The 13,692-nt window shown below is 43.1% G+C and overlaps 1 long non-coding RNA gene across 1 annotated transcript; it reads left to right on the top strand.

The window, feature by feature from the left end:
- Positions 1–9,273: 9,273 nt before the first annotated feature.
- LOC136471755 (uncharacterized) lies at positions 9,274–10,039 on the top strand. Its single transcript, XR_010762103.1, has 3 exons — positions 9,274–9,357; positions 9,578–9,779; positions 9,877–10,039. It is a non-coding gene; the product is annotated as an uncharacterized lncRNA (long non-coding RNA).
- Positions 10,040–13,692: the final 3,653 nt, after the last annotated feature.

The raw sequence follows: 13,692 nt of genomic DNA, 5'->3' as shown, positions 1-13,692 counted from the left end.
GCTCGTTGTTTGATCCGACGATGATGCCAGTTTCATCAGCATGGTACCGTTCCTAAGAACCGGTGGTGATCAGTTTCTTATAACCACCGGCCCGTTACTTTATCCGGCGATGAACCTATTTATATGAACAGTGGTTCTTAGCTTAAACCGCAATGATAAGTTAATATGATCAACAACGGTTCATTGCTTCATCCTATGGTGATTAATTTTTTATATATACTCCGGTCCATTGTTTCAATCGGTGCTGATGGGACATGTGATACCGCCGGTTCACAGTTTTATCCGTCGCTGATAAGGCTTGTATCACCGCTGCACAATATTTTGGTCACCAACGGCGGTAGTAGTTATCACTGATGGTTTTCGTACATAGATTTGTGATAATGGAAAAATTAATCACCATGGGATGAAGCAATTCTATTCATGATTCGATGCGCTGTCTTTTCCTCAAGCCTGAGTCATATACGGCGAGAAATGAGAATGCATTCACTCACTTGTACACAGCAACAAGAACAGTATGGTCACTACAATTATGAAGAACCGATGCAAATTAATCTTAAACTAGAGAGATGCAAATTAATCTTAAACTAGCGAAATGCTGCATGGAGAAAGCTGCTGCTAGCAATTCAAGTTTTTTTTTGTACCCGTGAGTTTCCTCTCAGAAAAGAAAAGGATACTATATATTGCTGCATGGAGAAAGATGATGCTAGCAATTCAAGACTTCATCACCCTGTAATCACGGAGGGACGGCCTGATGTTTTATATCTCCCGGGTGCATGCTGGCCTTTTGTTTTCTCTAGTGCCCTCCCCTTTTAAACTTTGTGAAACGTGTACAATTCCTCTATGATATCCCCAATCATGAAAAATTGAAAAGGATGCACAACAGGGAAGAGCAGATAATAATTTTATCTTTTATAACAAACAGCATAAATAACTGAAACTGTATATATTGCCTACCTTGATCTTTGCGCCTCATATCAGTTACCTCTCTACTAAGGCCCCTTTGGATCAAAGGATAAACAGAGGAATTTTAGAGGATTGAAATCCAATGAAGCACTTCATAACAAAGGACCGGATTTCAAAAAATTCTATAAAATTCCTATAGAACGGCTTGTTTCATAGGAACATTGGAGGAATTATATCAAGAGGTTCAATCTCATGTGAAGTTTCTTTTATGTCAGTCTCTCTCATTGAATTTCTATATTTTTTCATGTCCATCCAACAATCAATTTTGCAGTTTTCTATATTTTTTCCAGTCCACAGGATCCAACATATTAGGGCTGTGTATTCCTATGTTCCACATAGACCCTAAGCTCCATTTTGAAATGGAGATTTTTTTTTTGTTTTCTATATTTTTCCTGTAAACATAAACTGATTTAATTTATGTGAAATGGCTGTACAAAGGATCCTTAAGTCAGAGCAGGTTTCACTACCGGGATCCTAATAATGACCTGAGCTACACTCCCAGCCACACTTTTAACAAGGACATATTCAGCTTCCTTGATATATGTATGTACTACCACTATTTAAATAATCTTTTTTTATGAAGCATCATCAGTATAGATCATAATCTTTTTTTATGAACAGGAGGGGTCGACTGCCAGTGCATGTTAATATTAAAAAGAGTAAATTGCACGGCCGGTCCTTAAAGCATTGAGCGTTTTTTGTTTGGGTCCCCAAACTATAAAATCGCACGTTTGGCTCCCTAATGTATTTAAGTGATCTCATTTAGATCCAAAATAGACACAAAGAGAGTTAGACACAAATAGACACAAATGGCTCGTGCGGCTTCTCCAGCTGTGGCTCCTGCTCTTGCTTCTCCACGCTCGCTACCTCGTACGAGGCACGCTCCTTGTCAGGACTGGCATGCGGGTCATCCAGCGCGGCCACCACAGCGACGACGCTCCAGCCATCGGGCCACGGCGCCTCCTAGGCCCCAATGGCCTTCCCCGCGGCGGGCGTGTCACGGGCCTCTGCCCGCGCAGCGACGTCGGTGAGTCCCGTTCCCTAGTGACCTCATACGCAAACAAGGAGCGCATGGTGTGGCGGTACAAGGAGGAAGTGGACGCTGGGCACCCTGGGACCCTCAGTTCAGGGTTTTATGCTCAAATCATGTCCACGTGGACGACCACGTCAGCTTGTAACTCTCCTTGTGTCTATTTTAGACCTAAATGAGATAACTTAAATACGTTAGGGAGCCAAACGTGTGATTTCATAGTTTGGGGACCCAAATAAAAACCGCTCAATACTTTAAGGACCGACCGTACAATTTACTCTATTAAAAAAGAGGGTATAAATAAAGTAAAAAAACTTGATCTGCGGTGGCTAGACAAACCATTTCAATAAAAACAGTAAACAAAGAAAATCAGCACGATTACACGAGATTTTTCAGTCATGGCTCTCTATGGGGGAAATATTTGCTTCATTTTTCCACGATGGATGACTAGAGCAAATTCTTTCTTAAAAATGTGAAAGACTTGGTTGTATTTCTTTAAATATGACATCATTTCTTCAAGAGCAGGTGCTCCAACTCATGAGGATGATGATCTTCATGAAAAAACGGAACAAGCTGAAATTTAAAACTTTCTAGGATACCGAGGATCAACATCCACTAGTAGCTGATGAAGATTCACCAGGCCCGGCCCAATAATTATGGGCTAGGTCTAATAAGAAATTCTGAATAATTCCAAATAGATCTCAAAAGCCCATTCGTGTGTGCAAAATCGGAAAAGTGGGGAGAACTTTAGTTTCACATTACTTGTGAAAGTGGGGGTTGCCATACCTATTAAATATGAAATTCATCTTTATTTCATCAAGTCTAGTGGGGAAGAGAGAGGAAGGAAACCCACACGCGCTTGCTCGCCAGGGTGATGGCTGATGGGCACGGGTGCATATCTATATTTTACTTGTGTATAAACACTCCCTATGCACCACCTACATCTTTCAGTCCATAAGATCAATGAGAACCATTGACCAAAATCTAATCGTGCTAAGGACGGGGTATAAGCCCACGTCCCTCTCCCTGACTAGTGTGCTGACCAGGTACCTTGAGACGGGGTAAAATTTCATACCTACATCCATATCCACAGGTAAAATTTTGTATCCTTACTTGTCTCAGGGTTAGCCTAAACATTTAACCGGACTAAATGGTCACCTCATTCAGGCTAAACAACCATTTAAACGAACTAAACGATGATTAAACAGGACAAACGACTGATTAAACAGACACAACAAGCATGTAGCGTGGCAAGTTGGTATGAAAAAATCACCACGTGAGGTCCTATATGTTTATATATACTTTCGTCTTGTTCACTTAGCTTATAAGTCGTACTTTTTCAGTCAACGAACAGTATTTTTCTATCACAACAAATCAGCCAACGGTACTTTCAGCCATGGCTTATCAGCCAAACGAACATAACATTTATAGTTGTATATAAATAAAAGTAATAGAAAAAGAGATGGAAGGGACCTGAGTACCTGCACCAGATATAAAAGCAAAGCACTGGCATTTTGCTGATCCAACTCAGAAAAGCCGTTCTAGTCGCACGATAGGGACAGGGACTTCCAGCAGACAAAGTTTAATTAAGGTGAGCCGCAGGTTAGGTCGCTTTGGTTCACTGCATCCGGCCGGCGATGTGCCAGCAAGTGCGTCCAAGCCTGCCTGCCTGCCCAACTTCTCTCTGAATTGTTGATTAGTTAGCTTGATAGATGACAGATGACGTTGCTGTCATTTGGAAGCTAATCTCCCCGTTCGGTTAATAGCCGTGGTTCCTACGGGAACCGCATGCATCTGCTTGCATTGCACGGCCCTTCATTGACACTGTTTTCTTTATTAGAATTAGAATTTCACCGACGCTGATGATTCAGTAGTACTATAAAGCAGGTTCAGTGAATGACACGGCGCGGTGACGCAGGAAGCAGCCACCAGCCACCAGCCACCAGGGGAGCAGGTGACTCATCAGTTTGTAGCAGGCCTGCAGTTTCACAGTGAAGTTTCAAGCAAGATAAAACTGTTCATTATAAAAAAAAACAAAAAAGAGTAGACACAACTGTTCTCCTGAATTATCATTCAACATCGGGAAGAGGAGAAAAGGAGGGGTTTATTTATAGAAAACACCGAAACGAAACACCTGGGGTATAGAAATTGAAGCCACTGTGTTAATGTTCTACACATTCCATCAAATTATCTACTGCTGACTCCAGCTAAGGTCTTATATTCCAATTGATCGCTAGCATAAGGCACAAAGGCACAAAGGACAGAAAAGAAACTCTTAACAAGAATATTTTTTTGACATGTACAATACACTTTGAAGTTACTTTTCTAGATACACGTGTTTCCCGTATGTCCAAAAATACATATAAAGAAATCAGAAGCCAAATACTGGAAAGTTTAGGCCATGTTTGGATGCAAAGTATTTTTAAAGTATTGGAAAAATATCATGGTTCTATAAAATACTTTGGTTTTTAAAAGCTATTGGATGTTTGGATGCAACAAATCTTGTAGTCTCAAAAACCGTGGTTTTATCAAAACTGTAGTCGTTTTGGAGTTTTAGAAACTCCACTCACGACCTCTTTTTTCTAAACCACGGTTTAGTGTCTCTTTGGCTTATAAAACCACAGTTTTGTGAACACTACAGTTTTTGAAAACCGCATCATCCAAACAGGCCCTTACATGCAATAAAATGGAGTATATGTCGCGTAAGTATCTGGATTAGTAGTTAGTTAATGGCCCGAAGAAACGGATAACATGCCGAGATTACATTCAATGGAGAAAAATAGACGTTACTCCGTATTTTAAAGTAGATGGCTACTATATATATATATGACATATTAATATCGATTGATAGTGACATTCTTTCTTGTGGCATAGTTAATAATGGTAGTACATATATAGTTGCGGCTGGGGAGCGTCAACTGCCTTGATTATTGGAGAATGGACGTGATTTAGTACTAAGGATTAGATTATGCGACCCCTCCACGACTCCACTACTCAAGAGCAACTTTTCCGGGATACAAAGAGTAATGGGCAAGTTGGAGACTGCCGCCATCCGCAACTAAAGTGGCCACTGCAATCAACAGCAAAGCTGCTGTCCGTCCAACGGTCCAAGCAAACATTTTCCTCACATAATGATAACAAACATTTTCTGTTGTTTGTTTGGAGTACACCACTGTTCCCATTCGATTTCTCCTGAAATATTTTGCCAGTCAGTGACAAAAAGTATGGCTGATCAGTAGGAATAAATTGAACTGAAATGACTGTTTTCAGATGGTTTACTTGGCGGTAGCTAGCCTACCTAAAGAAGCTGATATGTGCACTGATTTATTTGGCATTTCACTACCTTTTTAACGTATTTGATATTTGCGAACTGAGGACATGGGTTGCTCAAATATGTTCTTTTAGTGGTACGTGATAGCGATGTATATATAGGGACTTTAAGATCTATAGCAACCCGGTCTCTTTCTGAGACATTTATAGGTATAGAGTGTGCTTAGTTGCGTCTATGTATTGTGTTTTAAAAGAGAACTCTGTTTTCATATAATATAACACAGTCTTTTTCTCAAAAAAAGACAAGAACATATTTGATTATCAATCGGTCCGCTGCTTGCCAGTGACCAGCTGGTTGACCTATCAAACATATGGTGGGGATCGGATTATTAGACTAATTTGAAGAATTCAGATGGTTCACGTGTCAGTGTCCTGCTAATCTAATCGCTGTTGGTATATAAGTTAAAATGAAGGCATCAAATTGACTTGTATCGGTATTAGATATAGGTGCGTCCATTAATCAAGACAATTAAACGCAGCCAATCCTGCATCAACGAAATGGGGCCGGCCTCCACAAAACTACACTATTGATGCAAATTCTCCCATTTTCACAACTTTTTTACTAGAACACCCTTCCACACTGCAAATTCTCCCATTTTCACAAACCCACTTATCAAGCTAATGATTTTTTTGGCTCTACAAAATAGCCTTCAGTTTTTTTTTTCTAGGATGAGACTAGGCTTCAAGCTTCTTGTGTGAAATATTTTGTGGTTTAACTGAAAAATCATAATATAAGGTTCATTACATAATAGGAACGATAAGAATCTTGATGCAAATCCTTACCACACCATGATCCTCACATAAAGTGTAATGTCATTTTGGGAAAACTAAAATGACCCAATTAACTAGAAAAATACTCCCCCTCAAACTTCTCTAGCTTTGGCCAAGTTTATAAAAAAAATTGCACAAACACCTATAGCATCAAACATGTTTCATTAGGTACACCATGAAATATATTTTAATAGTGCATTTATTTATTGATATTATATATATAATATTTTTGGTCAAATTAGACAAGTATGAGTGTATGACTTATGACAAATTAAAATGGAGGGACCATACTTCAGTGAAACTTGTCCACACCGAAGGCATTCGCTCTAGTCTGAACATCATTTTTTTTCCGACCAAAGGGAGAGGAAAATAAGCTTGCTGTCACCAAAATTCTTCTCCCTTTTTTGTTATTTACTATATTTTCTCACTCCTTTTTCAGTCACATATTCTTAAGTATCATCACATAGAGAAAAAAAAAATCTTTGGAAAAAAAAATCCAAACTACTCACCTCAATTTTGACTTATGTCTGGATAACCATCTAAACTAACATTTGGTTCAATTTACTACCCCTCACCACAAAAGAACTATTTTAGTTATTCTATTTTTCTCCTTAATAATATCTTTTTATTTCTCTACATACAAGTTAAGTTTTTATTTCAAATTTTATAAGGTGAGAGTGTGGACATCGTAACTTATTTTGAAAACACATTATAAAATTTTCATCTTTATGTTTCATACAATTTTATATTTCTAGTGTTAATGCATTATTAGATGTCTTAACCCGCTAAAAGATTATTTAAAAAACATGATGTGTTTTCTTACATAAATTATGGTATCAATCACCTCACAAATTTTGAAACTACAAATAAACTCAAAATGGAGAAATAAAAAAGAAGAAATATTGTTTGTGGTACATTGGGCCAACTAAATATTTGAGGGGAGTAAATCAAACAAAATGTTAATTTATGGAATTATCTTGACATGGGTCTAAATTGAAGTAGTAATTTGGATTTTTCTCATTTTATTTCACAAGTATATTCTTATTAACTCTTATTAAGTGCAACAATTGTGTCCACCATCTTGGAGAACATCTCTTCTCCCTTTGTGCCAGCAGGCATCACTACAATTTAAGTGCGAGTAATCAGGGAAGATCTGGACTGTAGTGTCTGGTGCCACCATCATTAAGAACGGCATCGGCACCTTCAAAAGTAGCCTTTTGTTGTTAGCAAAAGCAAGGGCTAATCTTGTAATTAGTGCCACCACCAAGATTCTTCTCCCTCTTATTTTCTCTTGCCTGATCTCACTTCCTTTTTCTTTCGGTTCAGCTCATCCGTTGTGAATTGTGATTGTTGTTCGGTGCAACGACAAATCGCGACTCGCAGTACCTTGCATGTGACCTCCGATCTCCTGACCCAAATATAACCCACACGGCCGCACCCTGAATTCAGCCAGCTCCACATCCAAAAATATTCCAGCTTTGTGAAAATTATTTCAGATTCAAGAGAAAAACATTTCAAGATTCATGAGAAAAAAAATCTGCCTTAATAAAATAAAAGATGCTCCCTTTGCTCATTTGCAAATGTTCCAATAAATATTATCATGATTCCACTAATTAAAAATCAATGTTCCGCCCGCCATCGACAGTGTTGAATAAAAATTGCAGAAAGGACAAAACCAAAAGGGAAGAAAATAAATGAATAAATAAGAAAAACATGCAAAATAATTGTCTAAAGCAATGAACCTCATGTCAAGAGGAGGCCCCTGCGGTTGTGTTGCTCCTCGGGGCACGGGTGCAGATGGTCGAAATATTTTCTGCCCATATCTGAATTCGAATACGTTTAGAAGAGTTTAAATCCATGTGTATCCGAGTCCATAATTCGGCATCTGACATCATATTCATATCCGAATATTCAAATTTGAATTTGTATAATATCGATATCAATTTATATCTTATTCAACATAGCTGATAGCACCTATGAGTCTTTCTTAAACTAAATCTGTGAATAAAAAATACTCTCTATCTATTTTCACTCTCCAATAGCTTACTATATCTTGTACGCATTTTAGAGAGTCAATTTTACTTTTTATTTTTATTTTTGGCTAACAAGAAATTTGGAATAAAAATGACTATATTTGAAGAACTAATTAAAGAAATTGCTAGATGATATTTTTTTTCACTTAAATCTATATTGCTATATGCATTATTAGTAGGAAAGATATAAAAAAGAACCTGCGTATCGGAATCGCAAACGGAAAAACTAAAAATATTGCACCCATATTATTTTACGTATCTCCTACGTACAACTAAAAAGAACAAAGCGTGGACAGTTTTTGGTGTGATATTCCAACGTGTGTCTATCGTCCTACTTGCTGCGACACCAAATCCGCTCGCTGCCAGGCCCGCCCGACGTCAATCACGCTCCTTCCAAATCAGTAACCAGGCAACAAAAATCTCTTGCCCGCTCGTAGCGGTAGCGCTCCCTCCCTCGCCCAAACTTCGGCTCGTCGGTCTGTCTTCGTGCGATCCCCGTGCGGCATCCCATCCCCACGCATGCCCCAGCTGTTCCCGCTGGCCGCTGCCTCCCAGATCTGCCAGTCCGAGCCTCGCCGCGGCTCCCTTTTGAGGACGGCCACGCCATGGAGCCCCACACCGCTGCTGCCGGCCGCGAGTGTCGCAGCCGATGCGTGTACACGGACGCAGCACCGAGGCCGTCGTGATCTCCGGCGGCAGCGGGAGGAGTACGATGCCTGCGCCGCCACGCTGGCCTTGAACATGCAAAACCCTAGGTTTTGGGGCACGCGTGGTTAGTGGAAGTCGGAGGGATTTTTTTTTGCTGTGATGGCGGAGGGCGGCGGTGATCTGCATGGATGATGAGGTGGCCTGCGCCACCGCGGAATGCTCGAGGATCGAGAAGCTGGATCCCGCTGCCTAGGAATGTCAGCCATGGTGGCGGGCCTCCGCCTCCTGCATCTTCTACCGGGGCTGGAGCTGTGCCTGCGGTCCGGTGCGCTTAACCTCCTCTCCTCCTCGCAGTACATCTCTACCCTGACTCCATGACGCCGGCTCCAACTCCTACTGATTTCTCTGCCCCCAAATTCACAAACTTTTGCTTCTTTTGCAGGGCAGATGGGATGGCTCGTTGCTGGCCCCAACTCCTACTGATTCCTTGCGGTACATGTCTACTCTTGTGACCTGCCGGCAAGGTGCTTTCGAAGAGGGGAATGCATGTGAGGCGACAGTAGATCATAAGATCAAAATCAGGCAAGTATTGGTATGATACTTGAATTATTAGTTTCTGAAATGTCAGTGATTACTTAGTCATAGGATGATTGGAGGAGTAGAGGATGTCGGCCTAAAAATATGGAATATTGACATAGCTATATGCCAACAGCAAACCTGGTGTCACAACTGAATCTCGAAGAAGTGATAAGGCAAACGAAGAGATTTATTTTCTCTATTGATAACTGCAGTATCATTTTAGGATTGTCCAACACTCTGGATTTTCTCCTGATTTTGACCAAGAGAGCACCGATCTGGCCACAGGAAGACCAAATGTTGAGAATGTAACTGTTCTTTTTGGGTATTGGTGGGGATCTGGTGTTGTGCATTCAAAGGTCTAGATATCAGATAAAAAGGATGTGTACATAGGGTCAGCAAACAATGATTCGAAATCCCTTACTCAGGTATACCCGACAAAAAAAAGTTCGGTTTCATTTGAAGTATAGTGCTGAGAAAGCAAGTTGGTTAACCTGTGTGGCACTACTTTTACGTGCATTGCAGATCAAGGAGCTTGGCATCTATTTTGCTGATTGCCCACAAATAGCAAAAATTGTTGACGTATATTTTCAAAATCTATTGACGCTTTCAACCATCAACTCAACTTCTTACACCAAACAATCCTGGGATAAGCAGTGGCAAGTTTCTAGAAAGGTTTCATGCTGGTCTCATTCCTACAACCAAAAGAAAGATGCAGGTTTCAGGTTTGCATCTCCCTCTGTAGTTTGCACCTTTACTACTTAGCGCACAAATTTGAAGAAAAAAATGGTTACATAAATAGGAATAGATTATGTACAATCTATCTGTTAGGCTATCTTGTCTGCATTTGTCTTAATTTTGATCCAGCTTTGATTCTGAAAATGCTCGGTACATACTATCCTTTATACCTTTTTCAGTTGACATCCCATTTGTAGATGTAAATCCTAAAATGATGGGAAAATTGGATCATACCATTAAAAGATCCTGACTTTGAAAAAATACCATCAAAAGATTCAGCTTTAGAGAAATAGCAGTGAAAGGTTGCTCCGTTGTTGATTTCTACCATTCTGTTAACTTGCCGTTCAGTCCGGCCTGGGCTGAGTCAACGACGACGACCATCGACATGAGCGCCACCGTGCTCACCATGGCGCTTAGTGGAGCTTCGTCTACCATTCCTAAATCTAAAATCCAGTTCTAGGCTACCGTTCCTGAATCTGAAATCCAGTTCTAGGCTACTATTCCTAAATCCAAGGGTATAGGGAGAGATAGAAGGATGAGGGGTTTCAATTTTGGGGGTTCACAGCGTGTGTGTGTTGGGGGGGGGGGGGGGAGCAGGGGAGTATCGACTATCGAGCGCTATTGGCGGCCATGGTTGCGGCTCTGAAGATCGAGAGCAGTTCGGTACAGACAAGGAGAGGAAGGGGCACGGCTTGGAAAAGGTGGAGGAGAATCTATGGATGCCCATGAGTTATAACGCATCAGTTGAACTTTCTTAAACCTTAGTTATTTATAATAAAATTACAGTTAATTTTACCCATGAGTTATAGGCACTGTCTAGGTGTAATGGTACCCGCTTGTTTGGTTTATGGGCAAGTGTAGCCACGCTATAGTTTAGGTGCACCATAATTTCTTAAGCTATTGTTGAATTCTCTGCCATAATGCCATCCTTCGGCCCCACTTGTCAATTGATCCATTTCTTTGCCAAACAATACTTATGGTGTGAGTGAATAAATTGTTAGCCACACATTCTATGAAGTTTGGCAAAGAAATATGGTAACTTTTGGTCATATAATCCAAGCACACCCATGGGTAATGATGGTGCAGTGAAAATTAAGATGCTATAACCTCCCATGAACTTGAACATTTTAGCAATGTCACAATTTTATAGATGGTATTAATTATTTGGCAATCTTATGTTTCAAAATACTGTTCTGGTAACAATTTCCCTTTTTATACATACATACATACAAACCTTATCATCTTCTATCAACAGGTACAAGATCATCATCGGCCTCGGCTCTACGCTGCGGTACCTCCACGCGGAGTGGGAGTAGTGTGTAGTGCACGGTGACATCAAGCCAAGCAACATCATGCTGGATTCCTCGCTGGACTTCGGCCTGGCGAGGCTGATCGACCACGGCGTGAGGCCTGCCACGACGAAGGTGGTGCTGGGCACCGCGGGATACATCGATCCGGAGCTCGTCAACACGCGCCGCCCCAGCGCCGTGTCGGACGTCTACAGCTTCGGCGTCGTCCTCTTGGAACTCGTCACCGGCCGACGCCCGGTGGAGGAGCCCAACGACAGCGACGACCTGTTCGTGCTGGTGAGGTGGGTGTGGCGCCTGTACAGCAGGAATGCCATCGCCGAGGCGGTGGACGAGAGGTTGTTGAGCCTCCAGGGCGATGATGGCGAGGTGGAGGAGCGGAGGCAGATGGAGCGCGCGCTGGTCGTGGGGCTCTGGTGCGCTCACCTGGACCGTAGCGAACGGCCGTCCATCGCGCGTGCCATGCACGTCCTGCAGTCCACGGCGGATGTGGTGAAGTTGCCGGTGCTGCGGCCGCAGATGTACAGCGGCGACACGTTTCATACCGTAACCATGGGAGGAGATGGCTACAGCGATCTGTCTTTCGGGGAGACGTCCACTGGCAGTGACACATCGACTGGCGGCTGCAATTCTCGTTCAGAGAGCAAATGAAGAGCGAATGATCCAAATGATGAAATTCGATATGTATTTATGCAATGCTTTAGAGGTTGTTTATGATCCGTAACAGAATCCCACTGAAAATGCTAAAAAGAACGTCGAGGAAAAAAAATAAGAATGCGTCAAATAAAAAAGATAAGAATAAGAAGACCCCAATAGTGGATGGAACTTTCACGAAGAATATTGTATTCGCCATAGGCAAATTAACAGAATATTACTAACACATACAATGCATTTTTTATTCAATTAAATATTGCACAAATAGTATCTCACTAACGCGATGTCAGTGCCATGGATGCGGCGATCGCTCGAACACCGGTATCCACTGGCAGCATGCCAGCGAGCGTCATAACGGACATACACAAGATCGGGAGGAATAACAAGGTATGGACAGACCCTGACGAATTCCGTCCAAAGCGGTTCCTCGCGGGTGGCGCGGCGGACACTACTGGCGCTCCCGTACGAAATAGTCATCGAGATCTCCGGGCTTGTCGCCGCGACCTCGCCACACCCGATGGAGGACCTCTGTAGCCTCCGTGGCACGTACGTGTCCGCAGTCCACCCACGCATGAGTCGCATTACTTACACATTTAATTTGTCTACCTATACCTATATCGTACGTGTGTCTTTGCAGTTGCTAGACCATGCGCACGGCGTGCATGGAGCGCGTCGTGAGGAGCCACGTAGCGCTAGAGCTGGAGGAATCCATGAGGTGGTAAGACCCCAACCGCTACCTCGCCCTCGTCGACAAATTGGCTGCCGCCGGCAACCCGGAGGCCTGTTTCGTGCTCGGTCTCAGGCTCGTCTTCACGCAGGGCCGCACGGACCCCGTCGGCACTGCCTGCCTCAGACAGGCCGCCGCCGCTAACCACAAGGTGGCACCCTACATGCTCGGTGTCCTCCTCTACGGGCACAACGAGGCCGAGCAGTACATCAGGAAGGTGGAGGGCGAGGACGTCGCCCACAGGTGCAAGCCGGAGGCTAGCAGGACCAACCGAGAGTGCGTGAGGTGCCGCGAGCAAGCTGTCGACGCGGTTTGGGAGGTGTTATGGAGGGTGGACGGAACGATGGACCCGATGCCGGTGCCGCCGCCGGAGGTAGGTTGCAAGGGCAGCGGCTGCGGCGTGGCGGAAGGATGGACCGGCGGCTGTGTGGGGGATATACCCCCAGGTACCACAAGATGGTACATGGGCCGCACCGTCCGAGGTGGCCAGCCCGTGAGATCAAGGCATACACGGCAATATTACAAGTTGTACTAGATATTGTAATAGTACCAAATATGATACTTTACTTGTAACCCTCCTCCTCCAGACTATATAAGGAGAGGCAGGGGTCCCCCTCAGGGAGGACAATCCATCTACATCTCAATACAATACACCAAAGACACAGGACGTAGGGTATTACGTCGATCAGACGGCCCGAACCTGTCTAAATCGCTGTCTCTGCGCCTTGTGTCACCATCTGGTTCCTGATTACACGCACCGTCTACCGACAATCTACCACCACGGGCACCCCCCTCGGTGGACTGCCGACCATATTTCGTCGACAGTGGCGCGCCAGGTAGGGGGTGTGCGCGCTGATCCATGGTGAACTAGATGGAATTTTCTTCACCAACGACGTTAGCCGCAACCCGGGTTCT

This window comes from Miscanthus floridulus, chromosome 1, assembly GCF_019320115.1.
Source record: "Miscanthus floridulus cultivar M001 chromosome 1, ASM1932011v1, whole genome shotgun sequence".
NCBI classification, from domain to species: domain Eukaryota; kingdom Viridiplantae; phylum Streptophyta; class Magnoliopsida; order Poales; family Poaceae; genus Miscanthus; species Miscanthus floridulus.
The sequence above is the reverse complement of the archived record's forward strand: the minus strand, read 5'-3'. Positions and strand labels throughout refer to the sequence as shown.